The sequence below is a fragment of the Calypte anna genome, chromosome 1 (assembly GCF_003957555.1).
Source record: "Calypte anna isolate BGI_N300 chromosome 1, bCalAnn1_v1.p, whole genome shotgun sequence".
In the NCBI taxonomy this organism is placed as follows: domain Eukaryota; kingdom Metazoa; phylum Chordata; class Aves; order Apodiformes; family Trochilidae; genus Calypte; species Calypte anna.
In genome coordinates this window covers 37981248-37999170 of record NC_044244.1, presented here as the reverse complement: position 1 = coordinate 37999170, position 17923 = coordinate 37981248, and the positions used below count along the sequence as shown (strand labels likewise).

General features: G+C 43.0%; 1 protein-coding gene across 5 annotated transcripts in view; it reads right to left on the bottom strand.

Annotated features, from left to right (window-relative positions):
• The window catches only part of DUSP16 (dual specificity phosphatase 16), a 68995-nt gene extending 54410 nt beyond the window's left edge, over positions 1–14585 (bottom strand). For 2 of the 5 annotated variants that reach the window (XM_030444137.1, XM_030444131.1), the window contains exon 1: positions 14409–14534. The gene's annotated coding sequence lies outside the window, so the exon portion shown is untranslated. Of the gene's footprint in view, positions 1–13675; positions 13759–14408 lie in introns of those variants that run through there. The other 3 variants (XM_030444122.1, XM_030444148.1, XM_030444156.1) reach the window with 3 other exon arrangements.
• Between the last annotated feature and the right edge of the window lie 3338 nt (positions 14586–17923).

Sequence of the window (17923 nt, the reverse complement as noted above, 5' to 3'; positions counted from 1 at the left end):
ACTGTTTGCATTATCTCTCTGCTAAATGACAGTGGCATTAATACAACCCACTTCACCACACTCGTGGAAAGAACCCTACAAAAACCAGTACCAAGCCATGAGGTTTCAGAAATAGGGATTAAGACACTGCCTGTCCAAAAGATCCTCAGTTTGAGAAGAGAAGAGGAAATTAAAAGCTGCATGTTTAGCTCCCAGCTGAGACTGAAAGTTGCGGAAGGTATACACACCACTTCACAAGGAAAGGGAACAGGAAGCCAGGGAAGAAAAGAGTCATTATGTTTAAATGGTAACATTTTCGTGAGGTTACGCAGGCCAAATGAGCACATCCCAGAAAAATGTGAATCCAAGCCTGGGTAAAGAAACAGAAAGCAGAATAAATGACAGCAGATAATAATGATAATATAAAAAAAGCTGTACTCTCCTAAAGAGTATCAGCTTGGAATAACATACCAAAATAATAGGAAAAATCCTAAGAGCTGGAGCATGAAAATGGAAGGGTGTAATTAAATTGGATACTAACAACAAGATAATGATAGCTGAGAAAGCAAATTTAGGTTTCTTTGCAAAAGCCTTTCCCACACAGGATGCTGGCAAAAGATAAGACTGAGATATACAAAGATGGGGGATTCACATGTAAAAGAAGAGAAGAAAAAATAAAATAGATTAACTAACAGTAAGCCACTGTGTCCTCAAGATTTATGAGGAAATTAAAGAATGTAAGGGCTGACCAGATAGCAGAAATATGTAATGCTCCTTAAAGCGAGCTGTTCCAGCATACGTATAAAGTGTTTGTCAAACATCCTATAGGTACAGAAAGAAGAATAATAGAAGGAAAAAAATAATTACTGAACTTCAGTACTAGAAAAACTGATTTAAAAGTAGCCACACAGAATCTCTGGCAGACCTGATGACTGGCATAAAGCATAAGGCAAGAAATGAGGAAAGACACAGAACCATCCTTCTCTATCTGACCAAGCCCACCATTAAACTTGCCCACGTGACTTCGAGCATTTCAACTCAATTGTTTAAAGGAATTTCAGGTAGACTTAGTAGAAAGTCCATTTTGTAATCCATAACAAGAGGTTCCAAGGAATTTAAATTTTAAGATAAACATAGTATTTGAAACCATACGCACACAGCCATTCCTCAATACTGAGGAAATGGAAAAATCTGAGAAACAGCAGTCTAAAAAAAAAAGATAAATTGTTGTCTTTGTTGATAGAAAAAACATTGAGCAAAGCTATTGGAAATTAACCGCTTCCTAGGTTAATTATTTAGCTTTACACCTAGCTGAAGATTCTGCCATTGTTTTGAAGGAAGAGCACCCCTGTAGAACTCAAGTTCTAAGCTTCTCAGGTGTCAGAAAAGCAAGAGTTTCCAAGGGAGCACAGGGATTTTTTGACAGACAGGCTACTTTGGTTAATTTGTTTATACAAACCCACAGGCAAGTTTCATACAAGTCAGCAAAACTCAATCTGTGCGGTCTGGAAAAGAAAAAGTCTCTTCCCTAACTGACAAAAGCCCTCAGTTGCCAAAATGCCACCAAGAACAACACCAGTATAGACATGCTGTAGGGACAACAGTTTGTCAGTAGGATGCTCTGTATTCCTCTCTGCCTTATACATCATCTTCTGCAACACCATCTCTTCCAGTGCAGATACCACTGCACCAGAGCAACGCAAGCAGCTCAGTAGAGCTCCAGCTGAAGTAGCAGAACCTTGGTATTCTAGGCAGGACCCTAAGAGGATGAAGATGGTATCAGCACACCATTAGTCAAAGGAGATGCAAAGAAGATTAAAAAAACCCAGACAAATTTGAGATTACAAAACCCACAGTGTTAATACTAAAAGAAAGTCAGAAGAACCCTCTGAAGAGGAATGGGAATGCTCAAGGGAGCTGTAGGTATAGTCAAGACCTCTGCTAGACAGAGGGCAGGGATGGCACAAGCAATTAACAAGTGAGGAAAATGAGGATTCCAGGTGATGACTCTGAAGACATTGGTACCATTTATATTGAGGTGAAAATTAAAAAAAAACACCAAACATCATGGTAAAAATAAAACAGACACTACTAGCTATCTGTTCTCCAAGGGGAATGGAGATTTTTCATCTTACCAGATGAATATGATATCAAACAAATGCTTTCAAGTTTTTAACTAAAAAGGATTAGGGTCGTTTCAATTTCCTTTCGAAAGACCAAGTAATAATCAGAAATCACAAACATATTCAAGCAGATAAATCATAAGCTATGAATGTACAAAAGTTATCTGCCTACTTCAAAAAACTGTTATCACTAAAACTGCATAGTACATGTTCCATGAAGACCATGCTTCCAGATCTTCTCCATTCATTATACATAAACACAGCCCAGAAAGCTTTATCTGCAAGGTTGTTTTGCTTCACTGGCTAATTAATGGCTTTTCTTATCATATAAAACATTGGAAAATCACTTTCAGTGAAAGCTTTGTAAGAAATAAGCTGTTCTGGACAGAGCCTGTACATACATATACATAATGTGTGCATTAATGTATATATAGATATAAACAAACTATGTATCCATACACACACATATGTTCTACCATTATTTTAAAGGAAAAACACCTTCACAGAACGCAAGTTCTAAGCTTCTCAGGTAGCAGACAAGCAAGAGTTTCCAAGGGAGCACAAAGCGCTTGGAGCTCCAGGCAGCCAAGCAAACCCAATCTAACCCAACTTGAATGCTACTTGCATTGATTGTTCCAGACTCAGTTTCCAGTGGGCAGATCCATGTAATGAATACCCTTCTTGCTGCCTTTGTAGAAGACAAGCTTGGAAAGGAATTCCTCCAAATGTCAAAAAATCCCTTGGTATTCTAGGCAGGATCCCAAGAGGATGAAGATGGTATCAGCATAACATGAGCTTCAGCTGGCTTACCTGCAGTGCAAGACACAGGTAACTCCAACTCATTACTTGGCTTGTGAGCCAAGTGCACAGGAAACCCCCAAACAAGGGCAAAAAAAGCAGTCTCTGGAACAAGAGGAAATATTTTTTTTGCTTCCGCAGACCTGGCTAGTAAAAGCCTATTCCTACTCCTCAACAGGCAGACCTGTGAGCAGGAGGCAGATCCCATCATACCTGTGGCTGCTCCAAGAACTGCTGTGTTGGAGCCTTGCACACAAACCCCCAAATGAGAAGGCAGACTGAGGGAGTACACTCCAAGACAGCTTAAAACAAGCTAGTCAGGGCTACCACAGAGCAATTCTGTCCCTTTTGCCAGCTCACATGTTAATTCAGTGATGCAATGAACTAAATACTCACAAACTAACTGACAAGCAAGCAGAATAAATAAACACATCAGTAAACCACATCCAAACAAGTTTCAGCCGTTTCTGGTTCCCAGCTCTGGCTCACTGTGAAATCCTGAGATCCACTTTAAGAGTGAATTTGCAATGACAGTGTCTGGGAAGACAAAAAAAAAGAATGACAGTAACGGTGAATATTTAGTCTTCTCACCTTCCATAAAAATGAATGCTATGTTGCACAAACCTGAGAGTTCCACCAGTTTCTGTGGATCCACACTGATTTTCTCCCGTTTTGCTTTTACTGCCACTGAAATGATTTCTTTTGCTCAACAAGGGTAATAGCAAATTGGGCAGAACACAGGAGAAAGCAGAGAGTGGTCTACAGAGTACTTTATTTCTGAGGCTTTGTGTCAAAGAGGCAGGGAATTTCAGGTCTGGCGTGGAGCAAATACCAACTTAAAGCCTATGGAGCAAATAGGACAACAGATTTCTGGTCTGCTTCAAACACAAAAACTTGTTAGCTCAAACAGCTGAGTAGGCTACTTGTGAGCTCATTCTCTGATACGGCCTCAAGTGAAGTATGAACAGTCATAAAAACTACTCCAAGCAGACAACTCAGGTCAGCAGCCAGAGGCAGAAGGGCTGCATCAAGCAGCTGGATTCAGTAACCTTTTTTACTAGCACAGCTGGAAAAAGACACTTTGTCAATAGCCTTTAGACTACTGTTCTTCTGCCTTGCCTTGCCTTGCCTTGCATTGTGGCACTGCCTAGTCATGCTTACAAAGCACCTACACCATTAGCAACTCGTATTATGACCCAAAAATGTTAGAAGACAAGCAGCAGGGACCTGGGAATCTGGTATATTTGTACCTGCAACTCTGGTAGAGGATACCTGCCTCTTAAAATGGACACATACAAGAAGTGAACACAAAAATTGCTACCTGTTTTTTTGGGTTTTTTCCAAGATAAAGGTGTATTCTCTTACATCTAGAATAGCTACAGACATACCCAGTACTAAAAAGGCAACAATACATAACTAATAGCATGAAATAAAAAAGGCAACTCACAACAGAAGTGTTGGGACAGATCATTTTCCCTTCTCCTTCCCACCCTCTCACTTGCATTGAAAGATACATCTTTACCTGGACTCAGGAGCATGCCATTTGAAGACTAAGTCTCTGAACCTTACAACTTTCCAACATGGTCTGCAGTGCAACATTTTAAAAGAAACTCATTCTTAAATATATACAGATGCCTATCCACAAAGATCACGTTTGCAAGCCCATGCAATGTTCTCCCAACAGCCACCACATATTCTAACCCAGCATTTCCAGTTTTTAGCAGGTATCTTCAGTTATTATAAAACAAAATAGGAATTATAAAACAAAAGAGACTCGGAAAGACAACACTCAGAACTCATTACTTTTCATCAATCTTTAGAAGATATTTTCTAAATGCACACATAGTATTTACTACTATAAATCCACTGGAAGCCACACCTTTCCATGTACTCCTTATAACTAGATTTAGACAGCCTGTCAAATGGCTTTTCCTTATATACACTGAAAACAACTCATTATCCACTACAATAAGCTTAGAATTACTAGTCAAAGTACGATGATCCTATGTTGTTGTCATGTTAGAACTACATTTTCTGTGATGTAGAAAGCTCATTTTCATGTGCAACTAACGCAAAACTTCTCTTCCTTTTATAAAACATTTTTCATCTCTGTCGATTCTGCTTTTTTTCTCTCCTTTTATTTAGCCCATATGGTATATTTTCCCAACACCTGATCAATACTACTTTTCCATTATTACTCTTCTTTCTCTGTCTCCAGTTCTGTTCTTTATGCACATCCCCCTTTATTAGTATTTCTATAATGACAAAAGTTGACCCTAATACTGCACAACTTTTGAAACTGGACCTACTGTTCAAAACCTCAGCTCCAAAAAAGCTGAAGATGGTATGACATCAAAAGATAGTACTGCATTTCAAGTTAGTCACTTAAACATAAATTGGAACTAATTCTGCAGAATTCTGAGTTCAAAAAAGCCTATCTTACTGCTGGTTAAGAAGCTGAAAGATTCATGCTTGAATTAATTAACCTTCATTATATCTGAAAAACAGCTGATTATTTGATGCCCATCCCACTCTACGCATACAAAAAAAGTAATGCTATTTTCTACAAATTGGTAGACTTCTCCTGCTGGGCTTTGATGTATAACAACTGATATTAGAAAGGGAAAGACCTTTCCAGTAGGAAGTTATGCTTCTAGATTCCCACCCTGCCAATGTAAACAGAAAAAATAGGTAAGTGATGAATAGCTAACTAAGAATAATGCTTGACTGTACAGAAAAGAAGTATCAGTAGCTGAGCCAAATAGTAAGCACTCAGTAGAAATATCTCACTGTGGTGGATATAACAAGATTTTTCTAAGAGTATTTTATATTGTTATGTATCTTTTCTTAACTAAGTTATGCTACTGCTGAATATATACTCCAGTATCACACAGGTTCCAGCTCAGGAAAAGTGCAATATTAAGTGATTTTTTTTAATAGAATCTATTATTAGAATTCTATCATGTTTGGGTTTTTTTAAACCAAAATTGAACTGGATACCACACATGTACATACCAAGGTATAACTATTTACTGAGCACTTGCACAAGAAATTCAAATGTTCAACATCCTTTCCAAGGTAATCCATAACATCAATTCTTGGCTTTGAAATATTCAAAGACTTAAATCATCAACACCATCCTGAAATTTTTTAAAAAAATTATTCACCAAGGCATGGAAGCCATGTTTCTGCCAAAGTATACAGCCTCTTCAAGGAAAAAGGGGAAGAAGGAAAAAAAGAGAAAAAAAACACCATCGAAGGACTTGGCAGCCTTCAAAAATTCCCAAAACAAACACTGTTGCTCTCTGAGCTAGCATTTGCTAACAGTGTCACTGCACTCGTCTTTTTTTGTCTGCTTGCCACCAAGCAGCATGTAAGAACAGATAGTCCCAAAGCTTCCTGAAAGGACAAGACCTGAACCTTTAACCTGAATGTTCCCCCCCTCCCACCTCCCCTATTGCATTACCTCCTTATGGTCAACTGAAACAGTAGCCAAAGTCAGCAACTGAAAAGCACATTCTGCCTATTTTAACTCCAAATCTTGAAAATCCTCACCACAGCTCAATTAGAAAGATTAGATGATGATTGGTTGAACCTCCTCAAAATCCTGTAACTAAAAAATTTTGTTTTAAATGGCAGCTGTATTTTCACTTAGCTCTGCAGACATTTCATAGCCACTTTGCCATACTGGCTTATGTCTGGGCATTAGAATAAAAATAGCTAATGTGCTCGCTTCTTGCGCCATTAAATAAAGTGCACAAAGGAATTGCCAGTACTTTTTTTTGCCCATGAAAGGCAATGGTCATTAATAGCTTGTATTTGCAGAAGGATGTCAGAGGAACAGCATTCCTGAGCTTCCTCCACAGTTTTCTATAGATTTAACCATACATCAGGCAGCAGGGGAAAAGACACTACACACTTCCTCGTTCCAGAACAGGTCACACCTGTAGGCGAGTCACACAAGCCTCAATTGGAGAAAAAAGATTGGAGTCCTGTAAATACGAGGGGGCAGAAAGAGTATTTAGGCAAAACATGCAATGACAGTTAAGTATGTGTCCGTATTTCAACACTTTCATTCACTTTTTTGTCTAGTCCCCAGGAGATTTGCACTTATATTACAGTTCCTTTTATACTTGAAGGAGTTAACTTCCTTTCACAGTATTTTAAGAAGAAACAGGCGACAAATGGGGTACTCATACTATCATGTCTGGGCTGGACGAACAGTTTTTTCAGGCATCTTCAAATAGAATCTTCACAGAATGGATTAGGTTGGAAGGGACCTTAAAGATCATTGAGTTCCAACTCCCTTGCCATAGGCAGGGACACCTCCCACTAGACCAGGTTGCTCACAGTCCCATCCAACCTGGACCTGAACACTTCCAGGGATGGGGCATACACAACTTCCCTGGGCAACTTGTGCCAGTGTCTCACCAACTTTACACTAAAACAATTCTTCCTAATACCTAATCTAAATCTACCCTGTTCTGGTTTAAAGCCATTACCCCTCTTCCTATTGCTACATGCTCTTGTAGAAAGTCCCTCCCAATTTTCTTGTCCACCTCCTTCAGGAAGGCCACTACAAGGTCTTCTCAAAGCCTTCTCTTCTCCAGGCTGAAAAAACCCAACATTCCCAGCCTGTATGCATAGGAGAGGTGCTTCCAGCTCTCTGATCATCTCTATCACCCTCCTCTGGACTCACTCCAAGAGCTCCATGTCCTTCCTTTGTTGATGTCCACCTGGACATCACAGCAGACGGGCTGAGCCACAGAGAGGCTCTGTCAAATGGGTGGTATGCAGACACAGATCTCCTAACAAGCAGAGTGGAGGAGTGAGAAGGTGACAACACGCTCACAATGTGTCAGCCATGAAAAGCCATGAATTTTCAGCAGCTGAAGAGGAGTGCTTGTTCCACTCACAAGAGACCAGGGCAAATACATTACCATGCATGTTCAGCTGGGAAGTTACATGCAGTAACAATCAAAGCAAAAAAAAAAAAAAAAAAAGGGTGATGCTGAGTAACACATGAGGTAGAAGGAGAAAGTACAAGCAGCTTTATGAGATTGTCTATGTATGCCCTAAATAGGTCTCCTATAAGCTATCAAGATTATGCTTTTACCAGACCCCAACAGGAGGCCTGCCTGCCTCCAGCTGCCCCCTCTTCCACATATACAGAATTATGAACATACAGACTAGTCACTGTTAACCACCTCTCCTCAGTAAGGCCTCAGAGCACCTGCTATATAAACCCTGAGAGCTTTTAAGAAAGTGAAACAACCTGGGTTTAGCTTTGAAGAGAGAGGAAGAAGATACTGGGTCCTGCTGCTATGATTTGCCGTCAACGTAGAACTCCAAAGAGTTCTCAGAAGTCTCAGAAGAGAGATTTTCAAACCCTACACTCAATTTGCAGCATATCTGCTTGCACCCAGGGATTTGGGGCAGGCAGAGAGAGCCCTAATAAACTGATGACACCATTTGCTTTCTGCTGAGCTGGATTCAATCAAGTGCATACTTCCAAGACTTACCTGGACCTAACATGCCCACCCAATGGACTAAGATTACTGTTGTGTTTTTTTGATGGAATAGTCTTCACCCTTGCTTGAAAACTGGCAAAGCTTTATGAACTTTTGGTGAAACAGTGACAAAGTTCTTTCTGTTTTCTCCCAACGTGTTCCCAGTAAGAGGCATATACTTAAATTCTTGTATTTTAGAAAGGCACTTCTAAATATTTAGGAGGTTGGAAGACACATGTAACACAAAGTTCCTTCCCCCTCTAGCTCTCTTCCCTCCCAGTTTTCAAGAATTCAAACAGACTCCCATGAAACTCTGGTACAGCAGAGCTGGAAAATAAGAGAAAAGACAAATCCCAAGCATAATATTTAAAGAAAGAAGATATAAAATCCCAACACCTAAGCAGGTTCTTACCTGTAACAAAATACTTGTGAGAACTGTATAGACAGTAGGTGCTATTCTTATTCCACACAGCATTACTACAATGACTGGAAAGTAATCTCATGCGTGTTCTTTAGGCAAACACATTCTTGGTCCTCACAACTCACCTTTACAATTAAGGCTCATTTCAGAAGCAGGATGGCACGTTGAGAGAAAACTGAAATATAGTTCAGAATCTTTGCATGTAAATGGAACATAACTGGCTTCCATCCTAAAGGGACTGTATAAACTTAGTGAAATACACAATACTGAGAAAGTCACCCCTTTTCAAGTACAATCGTGCAGATAGAAACCCAAGTCCTAACATGGGATTTGAGACTTTTAAGTCTGGTGTGAATGATTCTTACAGCTAGCAATCAGGAAGCAAAAGCAACACTCAGACTGTTAAAAGAGTGGTGTTTGTATCCTCAAGATTGAGCCTTCAAACATGCTTTATTAAGGGTTCAGTAGAAGAAAAATGCAGTACTGAATAAATTTTATCTGGAATCGTGTGAGGGGAGGGAGAGTTGCTCTCCTATTTTGAGAGCAACATCTATGCTACACATGCAGAGCCAAAGCTGCCTAATCCAGCAGGCTGAATACATACTAGTTATTCAAACTCAAGAACGTGTGCATAAAAGGAATTTCACACAATTAGTCTCTGTTGTCCTCCTCGTTTTATGCTCCCTGTAAAGTTCTCATTCCATTGTTGCTACATTACATACTCAGACCCATCTTTTTGCCTCCCACAATCCCTTCAGTAATATAAAAAACATTAGATAAGCAGGCAAGGATGTCTAAAAAGAGAGTATTTGCAGAAGCCACTGATTTATCATTTCGTCAACAAACTGGCTCAATTCACAAATTTTTATAGTAGAACACAATGAAAATGGGTAACACTGGTTTAGTCACAATATTAAAAACCACACATCATAGTTGTCTGCAAAATTTATGTAATGGAACACAGTTATTGTTTTATATTGAAAATCTTTGATAATACTTTAGGAGACTATCATTCTGGATAGCAAGTAAAAAGATCTTGCAGGAGACAAAAAATTACATTTATTCTCAACTGATGAAAGCTTCTGCACACCTCCTCTTGGGTAGCTTTATTTGCTAAACAAGTGACAGAAGTTTGTAACTTAAGCTTGAAACCAAAAGAGAGCACAAATTTACCTGAGGAGGTTCATGCAAGGAACTGATCCTAATTACTGAGAAATGGGATAAAGACTTGTACTACCATGGGCAAAACTAGATCCAAGACCACACTAAAGAGAAGCTGTATAAGTTACTGGCAATGTATAGCCCACATTGTGACCAAGACAGAGCAGAGATAACTAACTTCCTCACAAAGACAGACCTTGTTTCATCAGTTCCTTTCATATATTCACGTGGCACAAACTTTACAGCTTCAAACAGTGCAGACGCAGAAAAGCAGCAGCATAGGAGCTGAGGAAGGTCTGTGGCAGAAGAGATCATTCTGCATCCCTACAGCCCCACAGGAAACCTCCCATCACTGAGGCAACAATCTTTCCCCTCTTTCCTACCCTGCCCAATTATTAATTTGTGTTTCTTTTTCAGCTGCTGGAGCATTTTGTAGGGACACAACATGGAAAGCTGCCAGCCTTCCCAGAGCCAACTCCGAGTAGGTCAGTCTTGGCTCAGCAGCAGACCACATAGCACAGCAAAAGGAAACACAAGGCCTTGAACTCATGCCCATCTTCCCTCTCATCCTCCATACACACACCCTAGATACAGATTTTCTTTGATCGCCAAGGCATAGTAAATCACTGGTGGCCAACATCATCTTCACTGGAGACCACGATAGATACCAACAGGCCCTATCCATAAGCAAAACAAGAACTGTGCCAATGAAAACTATGCAAACTCTGAGGGCTAAGATGCAAAACTTTAACATTATCGTATATTTTGGGCTTCCATCGAGTGTTATGGGAAGTTACAGAAAAACTTTAATGGAGATTACTTACTTGGAGCTACCAAGCTAGTACCAATCTAAAGATCAGGTCTGGCAAAGGAGGGAAGTATTGACATGAACTTCTCTGTTCCCATGGCTATTCATGGCTGACAAGCAACACAGAAGCAGCACCTAGCATCTCAGCCTCTGAGCCTTCCTCCAGAGCCAGTTTTATCTCAATTAGCTTTGGCATCAGGATGGTGGTAGTATTATACAGTGATAAAGAAAACCCTGAGGATAAAGTTTCCCAAATAACCACTGGGAAGTAGCCTGAAGTTACAGTGTTTGCTTAACCTTCACCTGAATGACTCCTGTTCTTCAGTTATTGCCTGTCTTTAGTCCAGACAGACATCCTGATACACATCACCAAGCCACTCATCACCTATGGTATCTGAATCATGTAGAAAATAGAGGCCATGCATGTAATACACAGAACATCACATTACCCTTTGTTTATTAAGGATGCCACACAAATCAGAGAAGTATTACCAATACTGATGTGATATGTAGTTACTGATATTTAAAATATTCTACAGAAACCCTTCATGTCACTAAACTAAATCTGGATGGAAGAAACTGTAGGGACAGTGAATGCATCATTCAAAGCATCAGGGACATGGCTGTTTCCCTCTTAGCCAGAAAACGAGCATCTCTATAATTCTTCTTAAATAATCATGGATGTACTATACAGAAGTACAGAAAAAATGTTACAAGACTGCAAGGGTTAGTCATTTGATCAGCATAACAACAAATCTGTAAAAACAGATTCACAGAATTCACAGGCAAACCCCAGGTTTCTTCCTAGGGGTGAAACAAAAGGGAAAAAAGAAAAAGGAAGGGATGTGCCAGTCCTTCCACACCTCATCCTTTGACAGCAACTACTCTATGCCATCTGGCTATTAAGGACTGTCAGCACTTGAAGAATATCTGTGATTAAAAAAAAAACCAACCAACCAAAAAAAACTCATAGAAAAAATTCAACAGACGCACTATGAAGTGCAAGCTATCACCCTGCCTCCATTTTTCTTGAGGGGAAAAAAGGCTTCAGCTGTGCTTACTGTATTTCTTGGAAAAATGTTACTTTGAAAACAGTGACTATTCCTGAAGAGGTCTGGAGGTTAAGGCATCAAACTTTGTAAAGACAGGTGTCTGAGCAAGGCCTTCACCCTGCCCACAGCTCTTGCCACACAACGCATTAGAGCAGAGCTCACTTGAAGACCAATGCAGGAAAGAGAAATCAACTGCTAACTTGCCTACTCAGTATTTCTTGCAGAGGTATAGAAGAGAGCCTGAATTCACCCTCCAAAGGCTTCTTAAGGCCTCTGTGAATCACTTATCTTCAAGGCAGAAGAGCAGCTGACCCGTCCCCACCATCCAATCTCTAGAAACTCTGCATGACTTCATCAGCCCCATCGCCAGCTGCCAGCTGCAAATACAGAGGCACAGGACTCCCAAGGCAGAGTCATTTTGCCAAGGAAGGTGCACGGGCACATGGCACATACAACCACAACTCCTCCCACGGGCTGAGGGCTGGCGCAGACCCCAGAGGAGCCGGCCCTGGCTTGGGAGACAGAGCTCCTAGTGAAATCCATTTAACACATTCCTGCACAGCTTCTGCTGGTACCGTTCCTATGGGCAGTTGCAGCTATTCTAGTTAAAAGCAAACATCCCTGCCAGGCGAGCTGACTTTGCTGGAAGAACAGCGCACATTTTGCAGAAACAGGGATAAACTTAGCTCAGTTTCTCCTACAGATGTCTTCCTAGTGTGATTTTGTTCCAGTATCTGCTTAGGTAGTGAACAAAACCAGACCTACTGGAGCAGGACTGTATTTATGTATCTTTATACAAGGTGCTGTGTTTTTAAATCCTTGGTTGAGCTTTCTGGACCTTTGCAAATGTATCAAGCCATACAGTATTTTGCAGCTACCGCATCTAATTGGCACAGGAACTGGCACCTACTTTGCTGCTTTTACTTACTTGTTCATTTAAAGCACAGATTTTGAAGTTGTGTATTAAGATACACTGAAGCTCTATTATATTGAACAAGCATAAAGACCAGAATTTATTACACCTCAGACATTTTTTATTGATTCCTTCCTAAAAATATTAAACATGACTCATTAAATACAGGATTCAATTTTGAATATCACTATTATTTGTATGTTTTGTCATTAAAAATTAAAGCTAAAAATACATGTACACCCCCCTACTGCATACTTGTTCCACATTCAAATAGAAACCCCCAGACAACCAACATAAACAACTGTGATGAATGCTTCAATCTCCAATGGGCAGTGGGATGAACACCATAAAAAGAAATTAAGACTTACTATTTTTCCACCTCCCCTCAAAACACAAGAAGAGTCTAAACCAACTCCTGTTTGGTCAGTTGCGACTTCGTAAACGCTGTATCTACCAAACCACACACTGCCAGGAATAGCATAAATCTTAAAGCAAGGATTACAAAATCATTTTTGGGGTTTTGGTTGGGGTTTTTTCTTTTCAGAACCCCAACACACATCCTGACATGGAGAAACAGTTCAGTCTGCTTTTAGCTTTCAAAACGAGCACTATTTATTCTGCTGGGTATACGCCGAATGTTTGGAAAAAAAAAAAAAAAAGTCATAGGTCAGACAATACAACTTGCTATGACTACACCCTTTACTCGAAGGAAAACTGAAGGATCGATTTTCTATTCCAATCAATTGAAACTACAGTAAAAGAAAGTTAAATCTCCAGGCTTCTCTTAAAAAAATAAAATAAAAAAACCCAAACAAAACCAACCAAAAAACAAAAAACAACAAACAAACAAACCCAAACAGCCTCCCATCTAACATGTAACCAAATATTTTTTGCCCCTGAAATATCCTACCATTGGTCAGGCTTTGCAATAGGCACATCCCATACACCTTGTTCTGCACGCACTGATGTGCGCTCAACTCCTCATCCCCGTCGCTTCTAAGAGGGGGAAATAAACCACCAAGTCAGGAGAAGGTACCTCTCTCTCTGCCAGGCTGCATCCTGGCACCGGCCACGGAGCCCGGAGTTTTACACGAGCGCAATAACCAGGTTAACAATTTGCAATTTGCTTCACTCCTGGACTCCACGGCAGCCCTCCATTTTGTCAACTGCCTCAATTTAAACCTTTTCCAAGTTGAAGGCTGAACTCCAACAGCTCTTCGGGAGCCCCTCGGGGCTTATAAAGCATCCTTCAACCATTTTAAGCAGTGGAAAAAAGCCTGTTCGGAGCCAGCACTGTTTACTAAGTTTAGAAAGGCAGCCGCGCACGCCGGAGCTTATCAGCAGCCTCCCCAGACATCCCCGGCAGACGGGCTCGGGGAGCGCTGAAGCAGCCCTCGGTCTCTCGTTTATCCCTTCCCGCGGCGAGCTGCCTCCCCTGCCCCGCACAAAAGGCTCTCTCCCTGCCTTTATGAGGAGAGAGGCAGGTGGATATCGGGAGGTAAGAAAGGAAGGGACGAGGAAGAAGAGGAGAGGAAGGCAGGAGTCGCTGCGGACAGCCGGCCGCCCCGCAGCAGGTAGGGGGAGCGCGGTGCCCGTACCGGTGCCGTACCGTACCCCCCCTCCCTGGCACCCCCGTTTCTTACCACCTGCGGAGGCGGCCAGAGCTTGCCCGGGCCGGGGCAGCGACCTGTCTGCTGCGGGTGCTCTCCTCCGGAGGTGAGGGGGCGGCGGAGAAGGGCATGCGGGAGGAGGGAGAGAGGGAGGGAAGGCTCCCGCCGCCCGCCTCTCCCTCACCTCCCTCCTCCTCCTCCTCCCCGCCCAGCCCTGCCCGGCCCGGCCCCCCCCCACCTCCCCCCCGCACCCCTTCCCCCCCTCTCGGGCTGTCTCGCACGGGGCGGGCGAAGGGGTCCCTGCAGTCCCCCTGGCACTTACTGTTTCACCCCGTCTGTCTGTCTGTCTGTCCCCTCGGCGGGCATAAAAGTTGCTGCCACCAGCCTCGCCGCTGCCTCTTGAAACGACCGTGTCCCCTTCCAGCCGCTGGGAAAGCGGGAAAGCTCCTTTTCCTCCTTCTTCTTCAATAAGACAAAAAATAAATAAAAAATAGTAATTAAAAAATAACAACATGGAAAAATTCTATTCGGGTCCTTTTTAAGAGGGGGAAGCGTGAAGGGGGGAGGGAAGAGGAGAAGAAAAAGGAAACATTGGGAGCTTTTTTTCCTCTCCTCTCCTTCTTCCCCCCTTCCTCCCCCCGTCCCTTCTCCGATGGCTTGAGAAAATTAAAAGGGGACACTGATGGAGGGGGAGGACACACTGAAAAGCTCGGGAGATAGGAGAAAGTTTTGACGCTTGGAGTGGGCTTTTTTGGTGTTGGGGGTAGGGGGTGTGTGTGTGGTTTTTTTGATTGTTTTTTTTTTTTTTTAGAGCCTTCGTTTCCCAACGGGACCAGAACGACTGCAAACAAACGGGCAGAGCAGGCACAAGGAGGGGAGCAATCGAGAGAAAAGAGTTTTGCTGGTCAGTAAACTTCAAGCTGCTGGGATGAGGTCATTGGTGTAAAAATAAAGCGATGGCGTCATTTGAAACCAATCCCAGGGAATGAACTCAGCCGGGGGGTGAAGGTGGGGGGAGAGGGAGAAGGAGAAAGAGGAGGAGCGGGGAGAGAGGATCCCTGCGGGGAGACGGAGACAGCCGCCGCGCAGCCCCGGCAGCGGGAAGCAGTGTGGAGGGGGGGTGTGCAGGGGGTGTCTCACGCCGCACCATGCTGTCACCGAGGGGTACACGCGTCCGCTGCCTCCGGCCTCCCGCTGGAGCCGCCGGGCCGGCCCCTGGGAGGAGCCGGGGCCGCGGAGCGATTCAACCGAGCCGCCGCCGCGGCCTTTTCCCGCCCCTCTGCCGATCTGGGAGGCAGCGCTCTCTCAGCCCTTCCCTCCGGCTTGAGCCCTCGCCTCTCATGTCCCATCTCTGCCGGGGCTGTCCCGCTTCAGCGTCCCCCTTTACCGTGGGCGTCGCCGGGCATGTGGCGCAGCACGGTGCGGTGGTGAGCCCTGTCCCCCAGCACAGGCCGCTCCCGCAGCCCTGCCGCCCGCCGTCCTGCCGCCTGAGGCTCGGTGCCACCAGCTGAAGGGCCTTCCGTGCCACAGCGAGCTCCTTATACAGCGGCCTTCTCTTTTAAAAGGTGACGCTGTGGGGTACGATGCAGGAATCACTGAAGTGTTAAGGTGTCAAATCCCCCCGCGGCAGCGTGGCTTGGTGGGTGTGAAGCACCCTGTTGGCTGCACGGTGCATTGAGGGCCTTCACTCTTTAAATGGCCTTGTTACATTAAAAAATAAAATTTAAAAAAAAATCCATATGTAAAACCAGTAACTTGAGGAAAATGAAAGTTAAGTCTAAACAGATTCACAGAAGTGTAATTATTTTATCCAATACGTATTTCTTCTGGCTGGTACCGATGTTAACTAGCAAGGTACATCCTTCAGGGGGTTGATGGGTTGTGCCTTGAGTCACACCAGAGTATTCTGCATCCTTCTTTCTCCCTCAGAGGCTTCATGGAGGCATTGTAACTAAGGAGAGCCTGCCAGCACTTCTGGGTACCCATGGCATCTTAGGTGGCAGAATTCAAGCCCTGGTCAGTCTTCTCAGCTGTCTTTCAAATCCCTGTGCCACAAACCCGTGGAAGATGACATGAGAAAGAGGATAAACCACATGGGTCAGTCATCACACTCTTGATGGCTGTCTCTGAGTAAAGCACCTTGGGAAAGTCACAAGGCTACCAGCCCACAGTAAAAGGTGTGGAAGGTGTTTTGGAAGACAGACAGCTCTAAATAAATTATATGGTAGTGAGCTTAGTTCTTGCAAAACTCACAAAGAACCACCTTGACAAAGGGCCTGGTGTTAAGGAGCTGCATGCTGTCTCTTACGAGGAAGCCTCGTTGTCACTTGCAGTGCCCAGTCACATTCTCTGCAAAGGAGTGCAGAGCAGTGGAGAGAGAAGTCCTAAGAAAAGCCCAGTCTCCATCAGGTGGTGACAAAAGAAAGATCAAAAGCAGCAGACAAACTGGGGTGAAGCATTTTACATGAGAACATTCACTATTTCGCATGCACATCTCTTGAAGTACCTGAAGAGCAGTTTTGCCTTTTTGTCTCAGCCAGTGTCCCTGAGGACACCTTTTGCAAACCCCCAAAGTGCCCACAGTACTGAAACTCTGCACAGCTAACTGCTGGTTAATGGAGCCAGAACTGACCCCTTTCAACGAAGGGGATCAGACAGCGTGCCAGAGAAACTCGAGGTGACAGCCAGTGCCCCAGCTTATTCAGACCAGAGAAGTGCAGGAACACATAGTTCCAGTGTGGTTATCCTCACAAAGAGAAGTGGGGAGCAGCAGAGACTGTGCCTGGTGAGGAGGAAACACGTTTCAGTTCTCTTTTCCCTTTTGTCTTCTCAACTCGGTAACACCTTACGTAACTGTTCTTTTGTTTTGGGGGGTTTTTTGTTGTTTTTTTTAATTAGGAGACTAAAAAAGTTCCCTCACTCTGAAACTGTAAGAATAAAACTATATGTGATCTTTTTGGAATAGTTTATTTTTAGCTGGAAAAAGAGGATATATACATAAAATTCTAGGACAGCAAATTAAAGCTTTTCAAATATGAAGTCGGGATAATTTTTTTGCCTAATTTAATAAGAAGGGTGACAGTAACCACATTGTTATTGCATTTAACTCCTAGAGGTTGAAGTTATTACTAGGAATAACTAATATTTTCAGCTGAGCTTGAGCTGAGAGTCTTATCTGGGAAAGCATTGCAGGGTGAAACTGTTCCAGTTTGTTGCTAACCCAAAGACACAAGCAGAAGCAGTCTGGAGGACTAAAACACAGCATCATCTGACCTTGCTTAAGTGAGATTAGCAGCTGTGTCCTTTACCTTCTGTTTGCAATGGGCAGAGCATGCACGTGTTGGCAGCTGACATGCCTCAACTGGCAGGTGGTCACTCGTGAAGGAGCAGCAATTCGTTTGCATGTCAGAGTCTGACACCAGCTTAATTTTTTTTTTTTTTTTCCTTTGAAAGCCTTTCATTCCTCCCTGCCACTTGCACAGCAGGCTCCTGGAAATGGTCTGCACTGCGGCCACAAACCAGGGAGAGAGCCAGGCTTTAGTTTGGTA